Below are 25,033 nucleotides of genomic sequence, written 5' to 3' on the forward strand. Positions count from 1 at the left end.
TATCTTATATTTTCTTCTGGCTCCTTATCATTACCAGCAATGAGAACTTAGCAAAGATGAACAAGGTGAAAGCTCTGCTGATTACACACAGATAAAGATTTTGTAGCATATTTAATAATAGTTTTAAAAGAGCAAATAAATGCACTGCTATATCTTTGAGTGTGTGTGCCTAAAGCAAAGTACATTCAAGGAAAAGCTGTTGAATAGGAAAATGATGCTTTTCATATTTTGTTCTGACTTAATTAAAGCTTAAATTTCCCCTTCAATTTTCATGAGGAGAATATATTTTTAATTACCGTATGTGACCTTTTTATATTTCAGCTTGAGTATGAAACATCCAGATCAATGAAAAGTAATTTAAAGCAACCTGAACAAATACATGCTTGTCTGAAAGAGGAGGAATGTGAAACTTGCACTCAAATTTCAGCAGCTCTTGATCCTAGCATCTCACGTGGATGGTTCAGCGAGCTTAGGAGGCCTCAGGGGAGGATCTGAACTTGCACAACGAACAGGGTTGTACCCTGCTCTAACCAATAGCACTGTGTGTCATATACACGCTTTCTTCTGAAGGTTTTTTCCCCTGCTGTACTTCCCCTTCCCCTTTCTTAAATTAAATTAATGCTTTTCACGAGGAGCTGAAGCCTGAGGCACGTGGGAAATGAGAGATTTGTGTACCACAGGACCCTATACAGGAATTTCCACCAACTTTCATGAGAATTTTCTTTTTCCCTGTCCCAATCTGTACCCACTGCAATTTAAAAATAAAAATTAAAAAATAAAAATTATCCTATTTTTCCCCTAGTAATCATTGGTGTGGACCCAGAAGTGTTGCTGAGATAAACAGGATCACATTTACAAATAATACTAAATTAGAAGGATCTGTTGACTTCATAGAGGATAGAGAGGTCTTGCATAGAGTTCCTGATAGATTACAGTGCTGGGCAGTCACCAGTTGTGTGAAGTTCAACAAGGCCAAGTGCCAAATTCTGTACCTGAGACTGGACAACCCTGGATACACATACAGACTAGGGGAAGAGAGGCTGGAGCCCCATGGGAAGGGATCTGGGGCTTGGGTTGATAGTGAATTGCATGTGAGCCAGCAGCACGCCCTGGCAGCCAGAATGGCCGACTGTACCCCGGGGTGCACCGGGCACGGCGCTGCTAGCCAGTCCAGGGAAGGGACTGGCTCCACTGTAGTGCAGCCTCACCTCGCATACTGTGAGCAGTTTGGGCAGCACAGTATAAGGACATAAAACTATTAGCGAATGTCCAAAGAAGGGCTACCAAGACAGTGAAGGGTCTAGAGGAGAAGTCATCTGAGCAGTGGCTGAGGTCCCTTGGTTTGTTCAGCCCAGAGCAGGGGAGGCTGAGGGGAGGCCTCATGGCGGCCTGCAGCTCCCTCATGAGGGGAGCGGAGGGGCAGGCGCTGAGCTCTGCTCTCTGGGGACAGCGACAGGACCCGAGGGGATGGCATGGAGCTAGGACAGGCTGAGTGTTAGGAAAAGGTTCTTCACCCGGAGTGTGGTTGGGCACTGGGACAGGCTTCCCAGGGCAGTGGTCACAGCACTGAGCCTGCTGCAGTTCAAGAAGTGTTTGGACAATGCTCTTACAGGGTCTGGTTTTGGGGTGGTCCTGTGTGGAGACGGGAGTTGGAATCAATGATCCTTGTGGGTCCCTCCCTGCTCAGGATATTCAATGATTGTCAAGCATCTGTTCTCTTGCTTCTGTTAATCTCCAAAAGTCAATTAATAGAATCAAGAAAATACAAGAAAGTAAAACAGCTTATCAGAAGCGTATCTCACCCTCCAGTCACAGCACAAACTCTTCCCTCCTTTCATTCTGCACCGAAGGAGGAATGTAACCACCTGGTTACGATTACATGACCTTAGGTAATAAAAGTTTATCATCATAGAAGTGAAAAGCACATCTTAGATTAGTATCATTGAAACAGATTAATTTACTGGAGAATTGTTTATTAAAAATAACAGTAAACCAGAAGTAGGTAAACGTTTTCCACCAAGAGTAGAAAATAAATTTTAGAATAGCAACTGCAGAAACAGCATAGAAATGTTCAAGGTAATACACAGTCAAAACCTTGTGTTTTAAAGAATGAGCCCCTAAAAATTTCATTGAGTATCATTATCAAGAATAATGTAGTTCTCACAGTATGATGGAGCACAGGATGGGGAAGGACATGATTACACCATGCCATACAACCTCTATTTTTCAGGCATCACAGAATTTTTCAGGGTTGACTCATTAGACAAATTAACTCTTTGTAATCAATATTACACTGTAATATGTAACGCCTTCTCTGGAGATTTAAAATTTAGTTAGAATTTCATTTTTTTTTTAATTGCTTCTGTCTGGCATGTTCATCTCATTAGTCTTATCTAGGACTTTAATTGTGACTTTGTAATCTATAAATGATAAAGCCTGAGTCATGGAAGCCATATGGAAGCATAAAGGTTACTTAAAATAGAAAAAGAAAAGAAAAAACACTATTTCCCAAATCTTGCTAGAGGAATCTCATTAAATAGAGGGAAAAATAGGTAATCCTATATTAGAAAGTATTTCATTAGTTGATAACATGTCCGCAGATTCCTGTTGAATGATGAAATTTTGTTGAAGGAAGACATACTGCTTTTATATATGTGTCTATATATATACACATATGCACTTATATGTGCATATACATGTGACAGTATTAAGATACTTTTAATAGGTATATAAAGGAAAAAAAAATTTGACATGCTGTGTTAGTTTAGACGGCTCAGGTGCCCAGCCAGTCTCTCAGCGTGCACTGCCTGCCAGTGATTAATGCTGCCCATAGTCTTCAGCATCTGTATCACTTAAATATTGAAACAAAACAGGAGACAACTGCTCTAATACATGTTTTCACAAAGACACAGAATAAGGAATCTTTAATTGCTCTTTGAGTATGGAAGACCTTTCTTCAGTGACTGTTCCTCTCTGCCCCCCATCATGCTTCTTCCTGGTCCTTACAAGGCACTGACAGAACTGAACTTGGTCAGGGATGCAAAGAATAACAAGAAGGGGTTCTGGAGGTATATTGGCCACAAAAGAAAGACTAAGGAGAACAAACTGCTTCTGACAAATGAAGATGGAGAGTTCATACAACAGACATAGAGAAGGCAGTGTTACTTAACTTCTTTGTCTCAGTCTTCAGTGCTGAATAGGCTCATCACGTTTTGAGTTGCCAAACCTCTAGGCAGGGCCTGGGGGGGGCAGAGTCCTTCCCACTGTGAGTAAAGAGCAAGTTCGGGACCTCCTGATACAACTTAACTACAAGTCTATGGGGCCTGATGACATGCATCCCAGGGTCCTGAGTGAATTGGCTGATGGAGTCACCAGGCCATTCTCCATCCTATTTGAAAAATCATGGCAGTCAGGTCAAGTCCCAAGTGACTGGAGAAAGGGAAGAGTCACTCCCATTTTTGAAAAGGGTAGAAAGGAGACCCAGGGAATTACAGACCGCTGAGCCTCACCTCTGTGCCTGGCAAAACCATGGAATGGATCCAGACAAGGGTGCTGCACCTGGGTTGGGGCAATCCTGGACATGAGTACAGACTGGGAGAAGAACTCATTGAGAGCAGCCCTGTGGAAAGAGACTTGGGTGTTGTTCTAGTGAATAAAAGGCCTGACATGAGCCAGCAGTGTGCTCTTACAGCCCAAAAAGCCAATTGCATCCTGGGCTGCATCACAAGAAGCATGGCCAGCAGGTGGAGGGAGGTGATTGACCTCCCCCAACTCTACTCTGCCCTCATGAGGCCCCACCTGGAGTGCTGCATCCAGGTTTGGGGCTCCCAGCACAAGAAGGATGTGGACCTGTTAGAGCAAGTCCAGAGGAGGGCCACAAAGGTAATCAGAGGGCTGGAGCACCTCTCCTATGAAGAAAGGCCGAGAGAGGTGTGACATTCAGCCTGGAGAAGAGAAGGCTCCAGATCTCATTGCAGCACTTCAGTACTTAAAAAGGTCTTATAAAAAAGGGTGGAGGGGAACCTTTTACTCAGGTAGATAAAGACAGGACAACGGGGAATGTTCTTAAACTAAAATAGATGTCTAATTAGATTAGACATTAGGAAGAAGCGTATCTTCACTGTAAGGGTAGTGAGTGACTGGAACAGGTTGCCCAGAGAAGCTGTGGATGCCCCATTTGTGCTTAACTTCATACTGTTCTTAAAAAAATGATCATGAAATTGTGTCATGACACACAGCAGAAGGGGTGTCATAACCCATGGCACATTAAAGTGTGAGCAACTTTGATATCATGGCAAGTAGATGCATGAGGTCAGTGCTCACTGAAACTTTTCCCTATTATCAGTTTAAAAACTTAGAATCACTAGGTTGCTATCACACATTCCCAAACCACTCGTAGTACGCAAACACCTTAACTATCTATAACAAGATTTACTGGACTGACATGAATCTAGCACGTAAAACCCATCTCACAGAGAACCTGAACCTAGTCAGATACTACCTAAAATATCCTTAATCTCCAAATAATCTACCCACAGGTAAAGGCTTCACTTGCATCCTGCACCAAGGACGGAAAGGTCTTTTGACTCCAAAGGAAAGATCCATGGCTGATAGGATACCACTTGTATTTTCCACACCTAGGGACAAGCTGCAATTCAGCTGAATTAAAGCCTTCTTGACAAATAACTCATGGTCCAGGCATGTGGAAATATGGTAATTGAGGTGTGCTGGAGGAAAAGAATAAATAGGGTGGAATATTTAGAATGATATGTCAATAATCCAAATTAGAATGAACCTGAAAATCCAATGTGATGGATTTAGAGAAGCTAGCATTTTTTTTTAATATTATTATTTTTAGCATATAAATCTTGGTATTGGGATTCAGGTGATTGATCCTAATCCCATCACTGCTTCAGAATGAGAACATGGGCAAGTCACTTTACTAATTTTATTTTGCATTAGAGATGATAAATACTGTTCCCTTCAACGGAAGGCTTAATGATGTTGAGAGGAAAGATACTAATATTTTTATTTACCTGTCTTATTCTTTCACATAGACTTCCATCACATAGATGCAATGGAAGACCAAAGGGATTTACTAAAGTTGACCTTTTGGGTCAGAGATAGCCTAGTGTGAAGGGGACAAATTATTTTAGAGGAAGTCTATTCTAGGTAGCCTCACAAGGGTATTAGTCACACCGATGACTCAGAAAAGGTAACTCTGATTAAAGCTATTGGCAACAAAACAATGTATGAGTAAGGCCAGTTTCTGAGCACTTTAGAACATAGCATTGCTAATAGCTTTTATTTTAAATTAAAAGCTACTACTCAGTGAAATTGGAGGCACTCGAAACAGTATCAGAAAGTCTTTTTAGCAATCACCAACCTAACAGCAATATTATGTTGCACGCATAATATCTAACATGGATTTAGCTACCTCTCCTAATAGCTGAGATAACTCTCCCAATATCAAGCTAATACAAATGACATGGTGTAACTTGACAGGCCTGAACAATTGACAGGCCTACAGATTATAACTGTCAATGAGATATTTTTAGTTCAAGGTAATACAGCTGCTGTCTCAGCCTGTTCAGTCACAAGCTGCAGAAAATCATGAAATTTGTTACCTGTATTCTCCAGGCAGCCTTGTCTAAGGCCAAGTATTTCCTCCACTCTCTATTTTGGCCTGTTACCCACGTGCTAGAGCACCACTGCTCCTGACTTTAAACCAAAAGTAAAGGGCAGCATACCTGTTACTGGTGTGTCTCATTAATACTCATTTCAAGAAAGACAGGTTTATCTGCTTAGCTGAAGAAAGTGTTATCAGGTGCCTTGCAAAAAGCCATTTCAATCACTTTGTCCTATCTTCCTCATCTATGTCTTGCTCTCTTTAGAGAAGGAATGGGATGGGGCTGAGGAAAGAGGGCTGGAATGAACAACAAGATGGAGATCACAAGGCAGTACCAGTACAGACATTTTCCAGAATTACCTTTAATCCTTGACATTAGGTTGCAGGCTTCGTTCTTGTGTAGAAATGAGATCATGTCAGCTTGGTGATGTCCTGGCAATGGGACAGTAATAACAAGGCTACACATATTCTCTCAAATTTGTCAGAAATGCCGAATGTCATTCTACTAGAAAGCTCTGATGACATCCAGGGGCTGTGGCAGAGCAGAGAAGCAGTACCAAAGTGGCTTACTGACTTTCTGGAGAGATGCAAACTGGAGCACAACAAGGAGTACTGAGCATGGCGTATGCTCCACCGTGTGAGAGCAGTATGGAGCTGTTAGTATTGAGGCAGTGACCAGACAGAAGTAAAAAACACTGACCGCCAGAACCAGCTCATCTCTTTTTCCTGATTTTTTTTTTGAAAATGGAAACCAATGGCAAAGTTGTCTCATTCCTTGCAAGATTTAACTTTTGTTGCTTGCTCATTTAAAGGTGTAGTCTTTTTGGATAAATCCTTTTGATGCCTTAGTTTTATAAGCCACAAAGTGTCAGACATCAATGGGCAGGGCAGATCCAACCAGTGCAGAAAAGAAGGAAATACAGGTTCATGGTATTGCCAACAGCATCATTAAGATAATTTAAATGCTGTTTCAATGCATTTTTAAAGCTACTGTGCATGAAGTGAAAAAATTGACAAGCATATTGAAGTTATGTTGAAGATTTAAATATGTCAGTACCCACCAATGAACTCCATTTCACAAGATATATTGGACACATGTCCAGGATGCGTGAGAACTGTGATGTTAGTGCACTTCAGACAGGCAGGCCCAGAAAAAGTGCCTGAGAACTGACTGGAGGATAATCCCTAAAAGATGTCAGCACGGCAGTCTAGAGACATCAAACATGGTGGTCTTAACCACTAGATGAGTCTGAAAGTGGTGGAACTATTTAACTTTCTGACGTAACGAGGGGTAGAACAAGCCTGGCTCAAATGTAAGCTATAAGCTCACAGGTGAGCACATGGCAAAAGAAACACAGGCCCCAAACACAGGCAATTGTAAGAAAAGCAAGTCACTGGGCATTATTTGGAAGCATGGCTTGTGGAAGAGAAGAAAGAAATCTTAGCCCAGAACACTGCCCAGCTGCAATAAAAATAAGATAGGGAGAGGTCAGGGCCTCCAATATCATTCAAGTGTTTTTAGTAATGAAGTGAATGTGGTCAGACAGATCTCTGCTCTGCCTGCGTTGTCCCCAAGCAGTCAAGCTAAAGCCCAAAGGTCTCTGAGTCCAGGTGTAAACATTGTACCTGGGTTTTAGCCCCTATCCACACAAAGGCATAATTAATTTGTTGGTGTCAGTGTGAAATACTGCCCTTAGGAGTCGGTGGCTGGGGGTGGCTGGCTGGGCCGCAGCGCTGCATGAAGGGCCAGGCATAGAGGTGAAATAGCTCTGGTGTGCGGCTTGGGCCCACAGTGCAGTGCTGCTATGGATAAAAGCCAAATGTTGTGGGATGAACGGGCAGGCCGTGACAGTAAGAAGTGAGAAATGGTCTGTCTCCTCCCTGCAGTTGTCCTCTCCAAAGAAACCCCGGGTCCACATCTAGGCACCGAGCCTCAGTAAGGCCGTGTACTTAGTAAAGAAAGCTGTGAGGAGGATAGGGTGCACTGTCAGACATCTAGACATGATGGCACATGAGAAGAAAGAGTGGCTGTTTAGTCCAGGGAACAGACAACCAAGGGAGGGACATGATAACACTTTTCTAAAAGGTAAGTGCAAAGAACAAGCAACTAAACATTCTTCATCTCCACTGAGGGCAGGATAAGAAGTAATGAGCTCAGGCTGCAGCAAGAGAGACGTAGTTTAGACATTAGAAAAACTTTCTAGTGATAAAGGGAGCTAAGCACTGGAACAGGTTATCTAGACAGGCTGCATGCTCTGTCATGGGAGGATTTTTAAGGCCTGTTTGGACAAACAAATGACACTGGAATCCTGTCTCAGAAAGGGGGGTGAGACAGCTGATATTAACAGGCCTTTTCCAGACCTGCTTTTTGCTGATTCTCTATCTTAAACATAAAACCCAGCTGTGACTCTTTGGAGCAGCTCATGTGAAGTACAGAATGGTTTAGATGTTTCCTAAATGAGTTTTCTAAAAACAAAACAAACCAAAATCTTTGTGCTGCAAGCTCTTACGGCTTTTTCTTCAGTCTCACCGTACTTGACCCATTTCTTAAAACTCTGGCTCCTGGAGTCAAGCAGATTCATGAAAGCTAAGCTTAAATAAGCAAAAAATGGTCTAAATTTATGGAGCAGGATAAAATGAAATAAAACAGATTACAAGCATGACAGAGAAGTACTTCCAGCAGTTGTAAATCCACAAGAGAAGCAAAATATGTTATTTAACTTCAAAATCAAAAAGCAGTTGATTAAAAAAAAAAAAAAAAAAAAAAAAAGGTCTTATGATTGGGACTGACTCCATTTTTCAGGGTTCATATTTAGATAGGGGACACCCAATGAAACCAGCAGGGAATTAAAAAGAAAAAAAAAAAAGTGGAGTGGGTGGGGTAGGAAGAGCAAATGTGTCCTATTGTAAAAAACACAGGTAAGAATGTGGAACTCTTGGCCTAGGATGCTTTGGCTCCTACATGTGTTCCTGGGGATGCTCTGAGCATGCCTACATATGTCGGCCTCCAGATCAAGAACTGAGCTCAAATGGTTGATGTCTGGGAGAATATCTGGGGAAGCACTGTCCTGTGTTTCCTCATCTTTCATGGTCTACTCTCAGGCAGCTGTTATGGGTCACTGTTGGAGACGGGGTACCATGGAAACCTTTCAGTCTGACCTCAGAAAGCTGCTCTCACATTCTCCTTCTCATGTTGTGGTCCTGAAGAGCTTGAGGCACACAGGCAGGGCCTCATGAGGAAATTTTGTGTCTATTCTCTGAATATCAGGCTTTTATTTCCAAGGCTGTCAATCACACCTTACCAATAAATTCGCTAAATAAAAACTTCTAAAATAAATAAAACCTACAAATAAAACTGATAGTGCAGAATTAGTTGAGTGCATGAATATAATGATACTTATCATGAAAATCTGTGCAGTGTGAGTTTTCATCTGACCCCATCATCACTCTGCAATCTTTTTCATTATCATAAATCAAAAAGCATTGTTTGCTTTAAATCGCTTGCTGCTAAAAGATGAATCACCTTTGATTTCCTGAGTTTTGCTTACGGCAAAAAGAAAAAAAAATAATAAAAGCTTTCAAAACTGCAACAGTAAAAATTCCTGATCTTACTTTGCATATAAAAAAAAAAATAAATCAGAGAGCTCTAAAATTTAATCTAGCAAGCAATATAAAAATGGAACAGAACTGTGATTTAGGAAAAAAAATATTTCTCCATCTGTGGAGCTATTAATCTACAGTTTGGTCCAGAGAGTGCATATACAGCAGTCTGTGAAGAGGGACCCCAAGCTCTAATGGCTTGAAGAAGATAGGTCCTCAAATGTTTAATCTAACTACAGGTGCATATCTAAGCTTCTCTGTAACATCTGTCCCTGTGGATAAGAAACCACTAAGCATCCTACACCGGATTGTGCAGCTACCAGCTATGTCGCTTAAAGCGTATCCTGTGTGCTGATGACTGATGTGCAAATCACCCAAGGCTCCTCAAGAGGCTTGTCCACCCAGGTCTTCCTATCCGGAGAAGCAGAGCCCTCCCCTCCCACAGACTTGATGTTGCACCCCGTGCCCACAAGTGCAATTAGATTCTTGCCACTTTTTCCGAAGTCAGGAAAAATCGGCCCATTTAAGAAGTCAGTTGAACAAACTGATGAGCCCAACGGGCTGGAACAGCAAAACAGATCACAACTTGGCGTAAGTCATCCCCAGGGGGGAAACACAGAAGAAATATGTTGCATGCAGTTGTATCTAGGTTTGTTCTGTGACAAAAACGCTCACAAGGAAAGAAACAAGCAAAAATAAAACAGGCTTCATTCTTTATGTCTCCCATTAGCTAGAACCCTCATGGCAATTCCCATCAATTTAACTTTTGGATGTCTGGATACTAGCCAGGGAGCACTCAGCTTCCATATGCTCGGCAAAGAGAGCAACAGCAACGATGCAATGCTGTTGTCAGGCGAGGCAGGTAAATCACTGCATATTTCTCCACAAGCCCAATTTTTCTGAAACTTGCCACCCAACTTTAGGAATTAGCAGGGTTTGGTAAGGAGCCTCGGAAGTCCCATGAGCGACTCTAAATCTCTTAACCCGCCTGATGAAGCTAGTTGTGTTTGTTCATTTAGCCGTATTTGTTGACCCTCTTTTATGCCTACGAAGGGAAATGGCTTCCTGCATGGAGACTAATTGTTCTTTGTCCCTGGGAGGCAGTATAATTTGAGGGGGGCTGGAGCTGGGTGCATGTATGTTGTAATCTCAGTTCTGTTGATAACCACCCGCAGGGAACTCAGTTCATCTCAGCCTCACCTTCCCTTCTCCCTGGAAAACAGAGGCCTTACGCACAACTGTGGGGAAAGTGTGCAATTTATTAAATGTATGAAGCAGTAAAAGAGCAATTCATCTTGCTAACTTTAGCTGTCTGTAAGTTAGTATCTGGTCTAACTAGGCTCCCTCTACAGCCCAGGGACAGAGAGAGGTTGGATAAATCACCTCCTTTTCCTCCACCGATTGTAGAAGGAAGCCAGACATCTGGCTTTTAAATGTCTGTGTTTAGGCAAAATTAATTCCATCTTAAATGTCCAGCGTCATAGTAAAGCCCAGGAATCTTCTGCTCCTGGCATGTCCCAGCCTCCTCTATTAGAAAGCTGAAGGATGCGCTCATGGTGAGCAGGCTCCTGCATTTTTCTTTCCAGAAACTGCACACATTCAGCAGCATTCTTTTCCTTTACTTAGTCCTTGATTATTTATTTGAGACATTAGGAGAACATCACTCCCTGGCTTTGATCTACCACTGCTGCTAGGCTGCCAGCTTGCTCCCTTCTGGCAGCACACCAACACCTATGAAGTACACAGGTAAGCTTTTGTATGTGAGTATCTCATCTCAGACATGAAATAAGATTATAGTGGTAACATGCCCGCACATGCACGCTATTAACAAATATTCCTGTCACTGTACAGACCAATACAGACCCCACTCCTCACCATTTTTAACCAAAAGTTACATTTGCCTTTTGGAAGAACAGTGAGGGAGAGGGAAAGAGCATGCTGGGCTGTAGAAGCCCACTGAGTCTCTACAGGACAGAAGACCCCCAAATCCTGCACATCTACAGCTATATTGCAGAACTCCCTCAAATCTTATATATGCTGAGCAAACATCAAAGAAGAAGGGCTTGTGGTCACTACTGCCTGATATTGAATTCACATGCAAGTCACAAGGGGCTTGTACTAGGTTTTGAAGTCTGACCCATGCAGTCACAGGATTGTATGCTTTGCTTCTCTCTTGGGTGATATCTTTCCCTTACAGCTGAAAGTCCTCTGTCTATGCATCTCTTCATTGTATGGATTAACAGCCGGTACTTCAAAAACAGCTGCTGGTGAATCTGGGGTGCCTTTTGCCCTCCAAATCCCTTGGCTGAGCTAAAATTTTCTAATGTAATATGTTACTTCCATTAATGGTAATAAGCGAGCATTTCTAAAGCAATTTCCATAATCAAAGTTCTCCACTCAAGAGCTCCTCTGGAACTATCAGCTGACTTTGCAGGGAGGAAACCAAGGCAAAAGAATTATGCAAAATGCTCAAAGCCACAAAGTGAGTCAGACTCCAAGGCACAAAAAAAAAAAAAAAAAAAAAAGAAAGAAAAACCTAAAACCTCACCCTTTAGTTCTCCTATCTGTGCTTACGCCCAAAGGCAATCCCTGTCTTTCACAGCCAGGGACTAATTCGGATACCAGTTACACAAAGACAATTCCACTGACACTTTCAGAGTTAGCCCTGATTTACTGCACCATCTGTAAGATCAGCATGTGGCACAAGACACTCTTATGACTGGGAAATACTTTACTGACAAGGAAAATATATATACATATGCCTTCCTGCTCTCTATTGCTAATCTTTAATGGCCACCTTTCTACAAACACTTTCAATCAAATTCTGACTGAATCAGGAATTTTTCAAATTTAAATAGCCTGGATAATTGGGTTGGGTGTGTTGCATCATCCTGGACAGGCAGCTCTTCAACATGCAGCTTAATCTTGTCAAAGAACTTGTCCTTGTCTTCTGCACTTGATTGTATTCCCTGCTTTTTGGTAATACAACCATCATCCAGATTTTGCCACTCGCATTATATTTCCCCTCTTCTCAGCAGTAATAGCTACCTACCTATTGAAAAAAGACAAAAACAACCTGCAAACAAAACTCTGTATCCTCTGTCTACTCGTTGATTACAGGAAAGTCCCAAATTTTACCTGGAGAATTTTAATGAAGCACTGATGCCTCACTGAACTGTTGAGGCTCCTATGTTTATGCAGACATAAGGCTGAATGCATTGAGCCTGAAATAAAATGTTTACTAACACAAATAAACAGAATCGGTCTGCAACTATCCCATATTTCAAATTCTTCACCATCTTCATCCTGTCTTTTTTAAGGCATACGTGCAAAGTCATTAAGAGAAGGGCTACCTGATCCATGTTAACAAATGTGAAACAAAACACTAAGGTGAAATTACTGCAAGGGCTTGGTGAAAGATTCAGTTGCACAGGGAAGTCTGCTCACTAAGTTTCAGTTTAGACAAATTCCCTGTATCTCTGGCTGTCAAAATTTCAGAGCTATTGCTGTTTCTTCCCCACTCTGGGTGGGTACCTGACTGGGAAGATGTCCCCATCTCTGATCTTTACCATGTTACAGATTCTAATGTACATGGACAAAAAGTCCAAAGGAAAAAGAAACAAAACAAAAAAACAACTACCTCCTCCCCCCCTGCTTTTCAGAGAACAAAGGTAGTAAAATATGAGCGATTTCACTCGTGCTTTCCCTTGAGTTTCTGAGGTAGCTTTGCAATGGAAAACAGTCTCTGTGTCCTGTTCAGGTTGCTGCCTGGGCCCCCAGCACAGGAAGACCAGATTTGTTTGCTCCTCTGAGGGCTGAGCAATGACAGCTGTTGTGTTGGGGCTGCCAGTGCTGCCAATGGAGGCGGCACAGGTGCTGTAACCACCACCGAAACATCTGGGTCTGAGACCCAAAGCATCTGTGTTGTCTTCCTGGCTACCAACATCAGTATCTGAAATGTAAATTAAAAATACATACCTATGGGTATTTGTAGGTGTAACACGTGTCATTTGTTCTCATGAGCATGTATCACGTGGAACACATGAAAAAATACTAATTCTCATTTTAGATCTTATCACTAAAAGGGTGGTGCTCAAGAATATTAATTTGGATAATAATTCCAGGGCAGTTTCTCAGACTTCTCTGCTGAGAACTGGTAGTGAAAACTGGTTTCTAAAGAGTGCAATGCATTATACTATACTAAGGATGTCTTTTTTCCAGAGAAATTTCGGTTATGTATTGCTCTGCATCTCCTCTCTCAAACATGGCTTCAGTGGAAACAGATTGGTAAACAATGTTCTCTCAGTTTATTTGGGCAGTTGATCAATCTTGATGGTACTTGGAATTTTTTTATTATTATTTTTTACTGAGTACAGAATTATCAGCAAAGGTATAGCTGGTGTATAACAAAAGATTAAACAGTGTAGGGCTCCTTACCTTGAAAAAGGAGGTACATGATTGAAGAAAATCATGAAGGATGTCAAGAATTATTATCAAAAGTGCTTTTTAAAAACTCAGCAGGGAGTATTACTCACTATTCCTTGCAATGCAAAAGGTGGGGGTTGTCACAGAAATCATCAGGCTAGAGGGTAAAAACAAACAAAAAAAAAGTGAGAGTAAAGAAAAGTAAAAGAAAATACACTTCAGTACATTTTTTACAGAACACAAAGTTAAACCATGGAACTCATTACCAATGGATCTTGTAAAGCACAAGCAGATTCGGGTGCTAATCATAAAAAAAAAAAAAAAAAAAGTCATGGGAAAGAGTCAGAAATTGAGGCTAAACATGAAGGTGTGGTCTAACCTTATGTTCAAGAAATTTGTAAGTTTTCAGGTTGCTGGGAGTATATCCAGGGAGAAGGACAGGCATGGCCACCAAGCAGACATCCACTTACATCTGCTAACGATGTCTATGTCCTTGTAGAATCATCAAAACATTCAGGTTGGAAAAGACTTACAAGATAATCTAGTCCAACTTTCTCATGGCATATGGCTGGTGTGAACTGGTCAGGGCCAGAGATGGGCAGCAAAAGAGAAGAGCCGTGACTGGGTCTCATTTTAGCTCTGGGTGCATTTAATGCTTATTCAGGTAAGCAACTAGAAACCTGAACAAATGATTAATTGGCAAAAATTCCCAATTCTAAATCTACAGTCTGCTTTGGCAGCCTTGGCTAATCTCCCCACTGGGAAAACAAGAACTATAAAACTTTCATCTCAGACGTGTTTTGAGGACTAACCACATCAGGCCTCTGAAGTGTTTCTAATTCTAGAAGCGGTATCACCAACCCACTTAACACTACTCTGCCACCTTTGGCCTCCATCTTTGGAGCAGCAACTAATAACAGTAGCTTCATAAACCACACGTGGCCACTCTTGGCCAGGATCACCATACACCCTTCTGCTTTATCACCTCACAGATATAAGAGGTGGCAAGAGAGCTATTTCCATCAGCAATGTCCCATTTTGCATGAATGGAGAACGTCAAATGTTGTCTTGGAATTAGGAAGGGGGGGCAGGAGGGAGACAGATGACAACCACAAATGAAATGCCCACCACACATATGAGAGGTTACTGTAGGTAGAAGAAGTATAAACTCTCTGGGGCTAATTATAAAGGAAATCTGAACCCATATCAAAGCATTATCTCTAATTGCTGCCATTAGTTGAATCAAGCTCTGTCTTTGTGGGAGAGAACACTAGAAAGAATGCTAGAGAGTTCATCTCCTGCTTCCACCTCCTCTCTCTGCTGCCCACCACCCTGTCCTGGTCACACACGCAGACTGGAAGGAAGTAACTGAGCTCATCTCCCAGCTTACACAGCCCTGACAACCTTCTGTATCACAGCCGCAGACGTAGCAGTATCCTGTGTATATCTGCGTGCTCCTCTGCATAGACATAGCCCCTAGGTTGGTGTCACAGTTTCTCCAGAGGTCTGCAGCAGAAAGCTCATTCAGTGTTTAGGGAGAGGCCAGGAACACCCTAGTGCAAACATTTTTCCAGGAGTACCAACCCCCATACACAGTCCCTACTCACCAGGTCTGGTGCGAGCATCCCAGTCTTGGTTCCCCCCTTTGTTGGAGCACAGGAGAGGAAGGCAGCACCAGCTCCTTCAGGTAAATCCCTTGCAGCTGGGACACTCATTTAACAGCTACTCCACGCCCACAAACACTAACTCCCATTGCCCATTCCACTCTGCCAGCCCCACCACGGGGAAAGAAAGGGAAGCCTCAAGGTCCAAGAGCTTTGAAATCCCTCGTGCAGCCCTGGCACCTCTCTGGCGTGGGTACTGGGCAGAATGGGGGCACCAATGCATCCACCCACCAGCAGTACACGCAGCACGTCCTTTTCCCTGCTGTTTTGCTTTGTGTTTTGAGATAAGACTAATTCTTACTAGAGGCCTACATATAATGCTTAGTGACAGGACGTAACTGTTGTACCTGAAGGTTACTCTATATCAGTGGCTGTAAAACCAGGTCTTCTGTGTGCAACTCCACAAAACAGAAAATACAGCTGTGCAAGGCATAATAGTAAAATTTAGATTGAGACTATTTTATGGACAATGTCTTTTTTATGCTAGATGCTGTATGAAAGGAGGTGAATGTCACCCGGACAAGGACAGGCACATCAGTTAAAAAGGGAATTTTTTGATCCAAGTTTACCACATCTCCATCAGGCTTACTGCTGTCCAGGTCAATATTGTTTCTCCACTTATGAACAAGTTTCCCCTTTTACAGACATGTAATTAAAAGACTGCGTTGACCTAACCAGGGCAGATAAATCAAGAAGTACATTGTTACAATGCTCTGCCTGTCTCAAAACACTCTGGCATATCACACATGAGCTGACATTCACTTTCAACTTTAAAGTTGCTGGGACTTGATGGTAGTCACAAATATTTTTTAGCAGGATCCAGCATCCTGCAATATGCCCACCCAGAGACCTGATCTGTTAGGAAGTGAGATCTGAGCACCCTTATGCTTTTCATTCAGCACAAGACAAAGATCTTGTCTTGTCCCTTAGGACAGTCTCAATGTGTAAAGCCAGCAAAGAGGCAAGTACATCTGACTGCATTTTCCAATTTTCATTCTTCCCTTGTCATCCCATCAGGTTTACATCAGAGCTGGCACACAGCTGAGCTCCCCACTGTCCCAGACTGTGTCATTATGCCCTTCAATGCACAAAAGTTTGGTGCATTTTCCACTCTTCAGTAAGAGGTGCAAGGGCTGGAAAAACTGGCAGCAGAACATATATGCTCCCCCTACCCCAGCAATTCCCTGTGTGACTGCATTTACTGTCTCACACGGACGCAGGATGTTAACTAAGCTGACAAGGACTAGACAGCAGAGAGAGGAAGGAAGGAAAACATCTGCCTTTCCAATCCAGTGACTGCAAATAAAGTTCGTCTACTTTTAGGAGTCTCTCAAGCACAGCATACAGAGGGCTTGGAGAAGCTCGGGACTCCTGATGAAAGTGCTGTGCTGTTATTTTCAGTGCCACAGCCAGGCTGGGATTGTGTTTGGTCTTCTGAGAACAGGGAGCTGGTTACCATGTCTACTTGTGCTCTTCCTTAAGACTCTCAGAGCAACTTTACCGTAGAGAATCACTGAGCATTCACAAAGAGGGCTTTACAAAGGAGGACTGCTGCTGCCTAAAACAGTTTCCATCGCCTCCTGCACAATTCATCCGGACATAAAATCCCAAGCAGCACACATCCTATCCTTTCCAGTGCCAACCAACAGATAAAGATATTTTATTTAAACTGTAAAACCAGGTTCTTTGTTTAAAACTGTGAAAAGAGGCATGTAGCAGGGGCCTGCTGTTAGCATGACATACAGTAATGAATCAGTTAGCAAGGAGTCTGGTGGAAGGGCTGATTCACAGCATGAAAAACAAGAACTGGTTCCTTTGCTGTACCTCCCTGATGTACCAGCATACCTGCCCTCTCCCAGCACCTTTTGAAGCTGTTCCCGCAGAACTATTCATCCACCTCAGGCTTCAGCAGCAGGTTGAGCACATCCTCCCTTTGCAGATTGCAGGGGAGCTGCACACTCAGTTGCTGGTCGGAAGTCCCCTGAAATCGAAGGACTTGTGCTCAGGAAGAATTTGTTCCATATTTCTTCCTTCTCGCTGAAGGCTGGATGTGCAAATTCATCATGTCTCCACTTGACTCCACGCTGCGGAGACACACGCTGTGACACAGGGGTATTTTGGCAGTAGAAAAGAAAAAGCTTCAAAAACACTTCACTGAGCCCTGAAACATGCCAAAACACACCAGGCGCCAAGCACAAGAACCTGCCGAGGAGAAGGAGGAGAAGTGTTTCTCCGTCAGAGGAGGTTGATCTCCCTGGAGAGGGCAAGGCAGGCTGCGCTCCGAGCACTCACTCCCACCCCGCTCCGCAGAGCAGGCCACAAGCACGCAGCAGAGGTCAGCTGGGGAAGAACAGCAGGATCTGCCGTCCCCTGGTCCCACCACTCAGCTCTCCTCCTGCCTGGTGGCCCAGTACCAGCGCCAGGGCAGTGTGTGGCCCTCGAGGCTGAGGCCCTGCAGAGCGCTGCTGGTGCCATGCGGAGCTGAGGGGCAGCCAGCAGCCTCTGTGTAGGGTGGAAGAGAGAAGATCTTTGCTCCTTCTGTGTTAATGTATAGTTGTGGCAGGTTTGCTATCACACTGCCTGATCTCTATGGATGGTTTTCATTATTCCTCTGTGTTGTGCCCCATACCTGCCCTCTTCTATTCACCTAGAGGAAGCATTAAAGATTTTCACTGCATGCTTTGCCTTGTCGACATGACTGTTCAGACAGCCTCCCAGACCTTGTCTCCATTTCCTTCATTGCCCTTTGCTCATTCCCCATGTCCTGGACACAGCTTTCTTTTTTCCCAGTCTGTACACTAATGCTGGGAGTATTTTTTGCACTATTACAAGCCTATATGTCCTGGCTTCAAAAAAACACCAGTCTGGTTTTAAGGCCATCTTCTGCTCTTTCAAATGCAAACTCATCCTTTAAAAAAAGTGACAGACACTCTACAACATGCCAAAACTGGGCAGTGCTTTGGGGCTTGTGAATGGGCATGGAGCATATTGGAGCTGGGCACAGCTGTGCATTGCCTGGCGCAATCCCTCCTCCCCCGAGGCTGTGGTGCAAATGGCCCCTCAGCACATTTTGTAACCAAGCTCCAGTGAGGGCATGAAGCCACCGGGTTGGGCTTCAGAGGAGGTGGCAGGAAGGAGGACAGCAGCTACAGCTCCTCTGGGGAAGGCCGGGGAAGAATGGAGGCCCTGATCTGGATGTGGCCCTGGGCAACCGGCTGTAGGTGGGCCTGGCTGAGCAGAGGGGTTGGACCAGGGTCCCTTCAACCTGAACCAGCCTGTGGTTCTGTGACCTGGATCGATGGGTCCAGGAGTAGCCCCTCATGCCCACAGCCACCACCCCACACGTGGCCTCAGGTAACTTCTGTAAGCCCGGGCACTTAAAGCAACTCTTTTACTGACGGTACTTCAAGCACTGCACCTCAAATAGTCTTTGGGCTAGAAGGGCAATTAAGATTAAGTTGGAAAGCCTTTATAGGTTAATTAAATACCAATTGCTAAAGCATAGCCTACCAGTCATTATCTGTGTTTTGATATGGACTTATTACATAATTGTTAAACTTGGTATTTAGCAGATAACTTCCTTATTAGAAAGATTAAACATCTACTTGTGAGACTTCATTTTTTAAATGTCACCATTTCAGTTTACTAGACTTCTTGCTGTGCTTAACACAAACACTGGGTATTTAAAGTAATAACAAATAAGCTGTCAGCTGGGAGCACTCAGCAGCAGGCAGGACCTGCCCCGTGACAGCCATTGCAGCTGCTGCTGGGGGGATGTCCCAGGGAGGGTCATGGCCCCCCCAGGTCTCCCCCACCTCACTGCAAATTTGGGGGCTGATGGGGAGAAATGTCAGCATGCCTTTAAAGAAGCAGCTTCCCAGCTCCAGCAGCATCAGCTTAATTCTTCCCAACCATCTTTCTCTGCTCCCTGGCAACATTTTGTGGAGGGTGCAATGGAGCAGGATCCACCAAATAGTGGGGCTGCATCCTTGCCACCAGCCCCATGGCTCCTGCGTGCCATGAACATCAGCTGCCGTGGGATGAAATACGCACATGCACAAGAACAGAGACCATGCCCAACTCCTTTTCAACCAGGCATCTGCAAAAATTACCCAGGCAGAGGTGGGGTTTCTTCTGCCCAATTTCTGCTTTTGTAATTCTCTTGTTAACAGATCAGAAACAATTAAATGACAACCTGTGCAATGAGTGGTTTGGGTGAGGAGTGAGGAAGGGGAAAACCATGGGCAGCAGCCCACCCTGGGGTCAGAGGAGAGGATCTTGCTGGGAACATGCAATGGGATGCTTGCCAGTGCACAGGATGGGAAGCACCTGTGGTGTAGCTGACCCACCTGCAGCAGGGACAGTAAAGCAACGACACGATGGAGGACAGCTGCAGGGGTGATGCAGCAGCTGGCTTTGAGCCACAAATCCACTTTTCCTCTAGGTCTTGGCTCCAATGCTAGTATCTCTGGAAAGCAACATTTCAGATCCACGCTGGGTCTCGTGCTGGTACACACACAGGGTGCAGTGCTGGTATCAGGGTACCACAGCCATGGAGACTTATGGCCAAACTACATCCCCCTTCATTCAATTTTCTGTAGAATTGCTGCTATCACTTTCAGAAAAAGGGATCTCCAGTTCCTCCAGCAAGCCCTCAGGAGGAGCAGCAGGGCCCATGCTGGCCATCACGTTGGCACGTGTTGGCTTGTGCCTTCAGCCAGAACCGGCAGTGAAGAGGTTAAGCACCAGTGAGCCTAAAAGGCTGCATTTTGAGGGGTGGGTTTGGGGTAACCTGAGCTAAGGAAGCGATGTTAACAATATAAGAAGAGGAAGTGCTGGCCGTTCGTTTGTTTGTTTATTGTTTCGGCAGTTTGTACTGTGTGTCTCGTGTGCTATCTTCATCCCTCAGTCTCCCAGCCGGTTCATTATACACGGGAAGCGGCGCTTCCTGCCAGCGACCTCCTGGGTCCCCTCCCATTGTTAGCGGAGCTGACACAGAGCGCTGGAGGCAGCAGAAAGGGCTGCTCGCTTGTGCGCCTGTGAGAAACGCTCCAGAGACCTCCGTTAGTTAATAAAACAGATGGTTTTATTGGCATAGGCAAATTTCAGCACTAGTGATGCGTTTAATAGGGTTCATCCAAAGAAAATCCCAATAAAAATAAAGCGAGGAGTTTACATCACTGGGGCCAGGGGGATAAATATAGGAGAGACAAGAGGATGATCCATACCTCTGGCATCACCAGCAGCTCTTCTGTGTCTCCACAGCCTTTAGCAAGGAGGGTTACTCAACCTCTCCTTCTCTACTAAGACTGATTAGTCAGAAGGAGAGAAGGTCCTTGTCTCCAACAGCCAGGCTCAGCTGGCCTAAATCTCCCCACAATCCCTGTGCCAAGCAAGATCTTTAAGTTCCCTGACTTAGGGCACCTGGATGGTCTTCAAAGCCTTGGTACTCTCCCTTCACCTGGTACAGGGACTTATGTGGAAATGAGTCTGACTCTGAGAACCCTAAAACCATCAAAACCTTATTTTCTGAAGCCCCAGTGCCCTCTGCACCCCCAAATTTTTCCATTCTGTGCTTCTTTAGTGATCACTCTCTAACACCTTGCAAAAGGAGTGTGCTTCCCTCAGATGCTGTAAGAACACTTCAGTATTTATTTATTTTTTAAGGAACACTTTGTACAATCCCTAAGCGAGGCCTGAAGCAACGCAAACAATAACAAACAGCAATGGCTCAAGCTGCAGAGCTGGGATCCAGATGTGCTCCTGAACTTCCCTAAAGTTTGAGGGTGTTTTGAGCCTGGTGTGGGTCAATCTCTGTGTAAAACTGAAGATGAAGTGGGAGAAAAGGGAAAAAAAAAAAAAAAAAAAGTAGAACATAGTTAACAAAACATATGGGGGGTACGTCAGCATCTGTGTGCTTGGTAACTCCAGTCTCTTGAAGGTGTGTCCCCAGCCTCTGAAGAGCCAGGAGCTGTCATTAGCTGGGAACAAAAGGATTTTTGTTCACTGGCATCAGTAAAGGTAAAGCAATCTGTTTTGAAGCACAGCTTTAAAGCATGTATTGCCACTTTGTTTATAAAGATCCTAGGGGAAAGTGAGTTTTGCTTTAAGTCACGTACTTTTTTTCACTTTGTCACTGTATTTTTACTTCCACGTGTCCTATGTAACTCCACCAAAAACACCTTAAAAATCTCCTTGGAAGTTGTGTACCGTTCATGCCACTACCATGGCATCTAGAGGCCAAAATTCACTCATCTGGGGTTTTAGAGAAAAATTAAATTGCAGTTCCTGGGCTTTCTCTTCGGAGGGAGACGCCGTTTCCAGGGTAGGGCTGATGCCTTGCCTGTGGGACAGGAAGCAGCCAGAGGAGTGCTGTCATCGCTGAAAGTTTTCTTTCATGAGGAAATATTATTTACACATGCCACGTCCAAATGACAACAGCGGCAAGGAGGACTGGCAATCGATCCTGCTTTAAATAACTGTTTTCTAAGGCAGGGAGGAGCATTTTTGCGGCCATTTCCGTAACAAAATGTTCCACTCACTTCTGGCCTAGCTATGCAGCATCTTGCTTGTGCATTCCTAACAGCAGCCTTCCCTTCCCTTCCCTGCCCGCCTTTTGTCAACAAATCTGTAAGAAAAGAATTTCACCATGTCAGGAATTTTATGCTTTTGAAATAGAGCTCACACACTTGACACGACCCAGCCCCAGGACAGCGCTGAGCTGTTGCCCAGATGGGAGGTCAGTCATGATTTTTTACAGATGTTTTGGAACAAATCGTAGTGCTTAAAAGAAAATATATATTTATATCTCCAGACAGTTCAGAGCCATGATAAATAATTTAGAGAGTGATTAGACAAATCATGCGAAAGAGCTTTAAGACTGGATCTTTTGGCTCCCTGATGAGGATACATTTAAATTAAACAGCCAGTAAATAACAAGCCAAAGACTATCATGCCACTGGATAGCGAAAGTAGTTAAGGAGCTGGATTGAAATGATGAGTGGATATTGAGTGCCTGCTGTCATTTCCCTTTCCGTCTTTTGGTGATGAGGAAGAAAAAACAGTAAAGAATGAGCAGGGTCCCAGCGTTGTTCATCTCCTCTTTCCTTGTGAAGAAGCTATCAGAGATGAAGAAACAGAAGGAAAGCAGAAATTATTCACTTCCCTCTCCTCCTCCCCCAGGAGAAAGAGGGAGTAAGACACACAGACAGGATGCAAGTCTCTGCTTTGGGGAATACAGAGCTGGTCCTGGACTGTTGGAGTAAAAACCTGCAAGAGCAGAGAAACAGCAGAGGGATACCCCCCTATAAATGATGTCTTTTGCCTTGTTTCTGTTAGCTTTCATTTTTAAATATTTTAAATAATTACAAAAAGCTGTGATACCAACTCTTCCAAATGTATTGTGGCAAGTGAATTACTTAAAGAGCTGATTCTTCTCCAGAGTTCCTTTGGAAATTAATTGGAAATTAATTTCTGCCCCAATTTTCAAATACTCCCTTTCCAAGTCAAGCCTGGAGGGAGAAGAGGCCACCCATCTGCCAAAAGACTAAGGGAAGTCATGCACTAGTTTAGGTAGAGCAAACTAAAAGCTCAAAGTAACCTGAACCTAATGGATAGGAAGGCTAACCGGCAAACACTCTGGATTCAATATCAGCTGGCAGAACTCCTACATTTCTACTCTGCACCATGAAGCAAGCCCACTGCTCAAATCAGTGCATCATTAAGGACGCTGGATTAGGCTCAACATATTAGAAGTTTCCAGCTGCCACTGCAAAGGTGAATGCACAACTGAGGCGATGCTCAATATCCTGGAAAAACTCTCTATAACTATATAAAAGCTACCAAGTGACAACTGACTTACAAGGGCTTAAGCTTAGGACACCAGCTGCGTCCTGGTGACTACAGCTAATTTCGGCAGTGGGACAGGGGAGCAGAGTGTCTATGGAATTTGAGGCAGGATATAGATTGTAAACATTGTTTCCCCGAGATCTTGCTGTGCATTGCTCAAAATTGTTTTCAAAGGCAGCTCAAATTAACCCTCCACCCACCTCCTCCAAGGCTGGATCCAGCAATGTTTAACATAAAAATAACAAAGTCTTCTCTGACCGGAGACCAGAGCCCATGCTCCCTCTCTCCCTTTCTCTAAGATATTTCCTTAACAGTACAACTATGTTGGGGCCTTTCCCGAGCCAAAGTGTAATAACCATCCCTTTATAATGCCCATTGGCTGTGTACGCGTGCCACACAGGACAGAGCCTGGTTAATTAAGAAATTCTCTCGGACTGCCTGCTACACCAGGTGAGCAGCCAGCCAATAAAGAAAAGCAATGTCCATTCAGCCCCTGCCAGCTTACATGCTCCCAACTTCGATTGCCTGTGATTGCTTTGGGGGCTAGGAAGGGAACATGTCAGATCTCTGCCAATAGCGAGCCTGAGTTATCTGTGGACAGAAAGCTGTGCTTTCTTGCCTTTGGTAACAAGTGGTAACACCAGCAAGAACAGAAGCAGTCAAACTTTGTTTCCTACAACCAGTGTTTCTGGCTGAGCTCCCATGGGGGGTCTCCAGCAAAGGGCGATCTTGAAGCCTCCTTCTCACTGGAAGCAGGAGGAAGAGCTCACGCCAGAGACTCCCTCAGAGCTTGTAGGACTTGCTGTCCTCATGGGGACAGCTTGGAAGGGCCTGGCACACCTACCCACACACACAGCAACGGGATGAGCCTTGTTTCACGGGAAATCTGGTCCACATTCAGATGACCTTCTTCTTGCTGAGGCTAATTTCAAGACTGGGGGATTCAAAGCACGGATTCTGGCAAGAACTACAGAGGCCAGGAAACCTCAGCACCTTTTCCTGTCTCATTAGCAAATGTCCCCCAGTGGCATTTCACTTCAGGAAATCACACCTGTTTTAGGGACAGGGAAATTGAGGCACAGCTTTTCCAAGAGACTCGTCAGAGGTCAGTCACGGCCCCAAATGAAACCACTGCAGCTGTGCTCCTGTCCCAGGGCATCGGGGCAGGCTGGGCGAAGGTCTCCCTTGCAGCCATTGCAGGGACCCAATGCATGGGGCCAGCAGCAAGAAGCCTTCTGCTTGGGTGGGCTCCCTCCCCTGCCTGCGTGAGCCATGCGGCACACGTGATGCTGAAACAATTGCTTCTGTGGTGCCGGAGTTAGCTCTGTCTGAAAGGGTACCGCCGCGCGGAGCGAGGAGTGTCATTAGGCTGCCGGCTGGGCACTGGAAGATGGATGTGTTGTTCATTTTTGTGCAGGCAGTTAACAGCACAGCTATTTGGTTACATGAATTTACAAGCTTAGCTGCTGAATAAGGGAGACCACAGGTTAACAGCAAGGGGTGAAGGTGCTTGTACAGGTGCAAGCTGAGCCCTGAACCAAGGCGATTACAGCTCACTGGGAGCTCCTGAAGCCCATTAGTGCCAGAGCAAGGAGCTGTCAAGATCCACAGATGAGCAGTTAAGTTTGCAAGCTCGGAGGTGACCGCGTGCAGGGAAGGGAATTTGCTTTGCTCTCACATAGTCTCTCCCTTTTCTCTCTCCCTCACCAAACAGCCTCCTGCACATCAGCCCCAAGCCTCACCCAGCAGGGACAAGCCTCCCAGCCTGTCCTCCCCTCAAACACCATGCTCCTGCCTCCACCCCTGCAGCTCCCCAGCTCTTCAAGCAACGTCCCCATATGTGCCAGCACCACCAAGAAGCACTCTC

The sequence above is a fragment of the Anas acuta genome, chromosome 3, assembly GCF_963932015.1.
Source record: "Anas acuta chromosome 3, bAnaAcu1.1, whole genome shotgun sequence".
Lineage (NCBI taxonomy): Eukaryota > Metazoa > Chordata > Aves > Anseriformes > Anatidae > Anas > Anas acuta.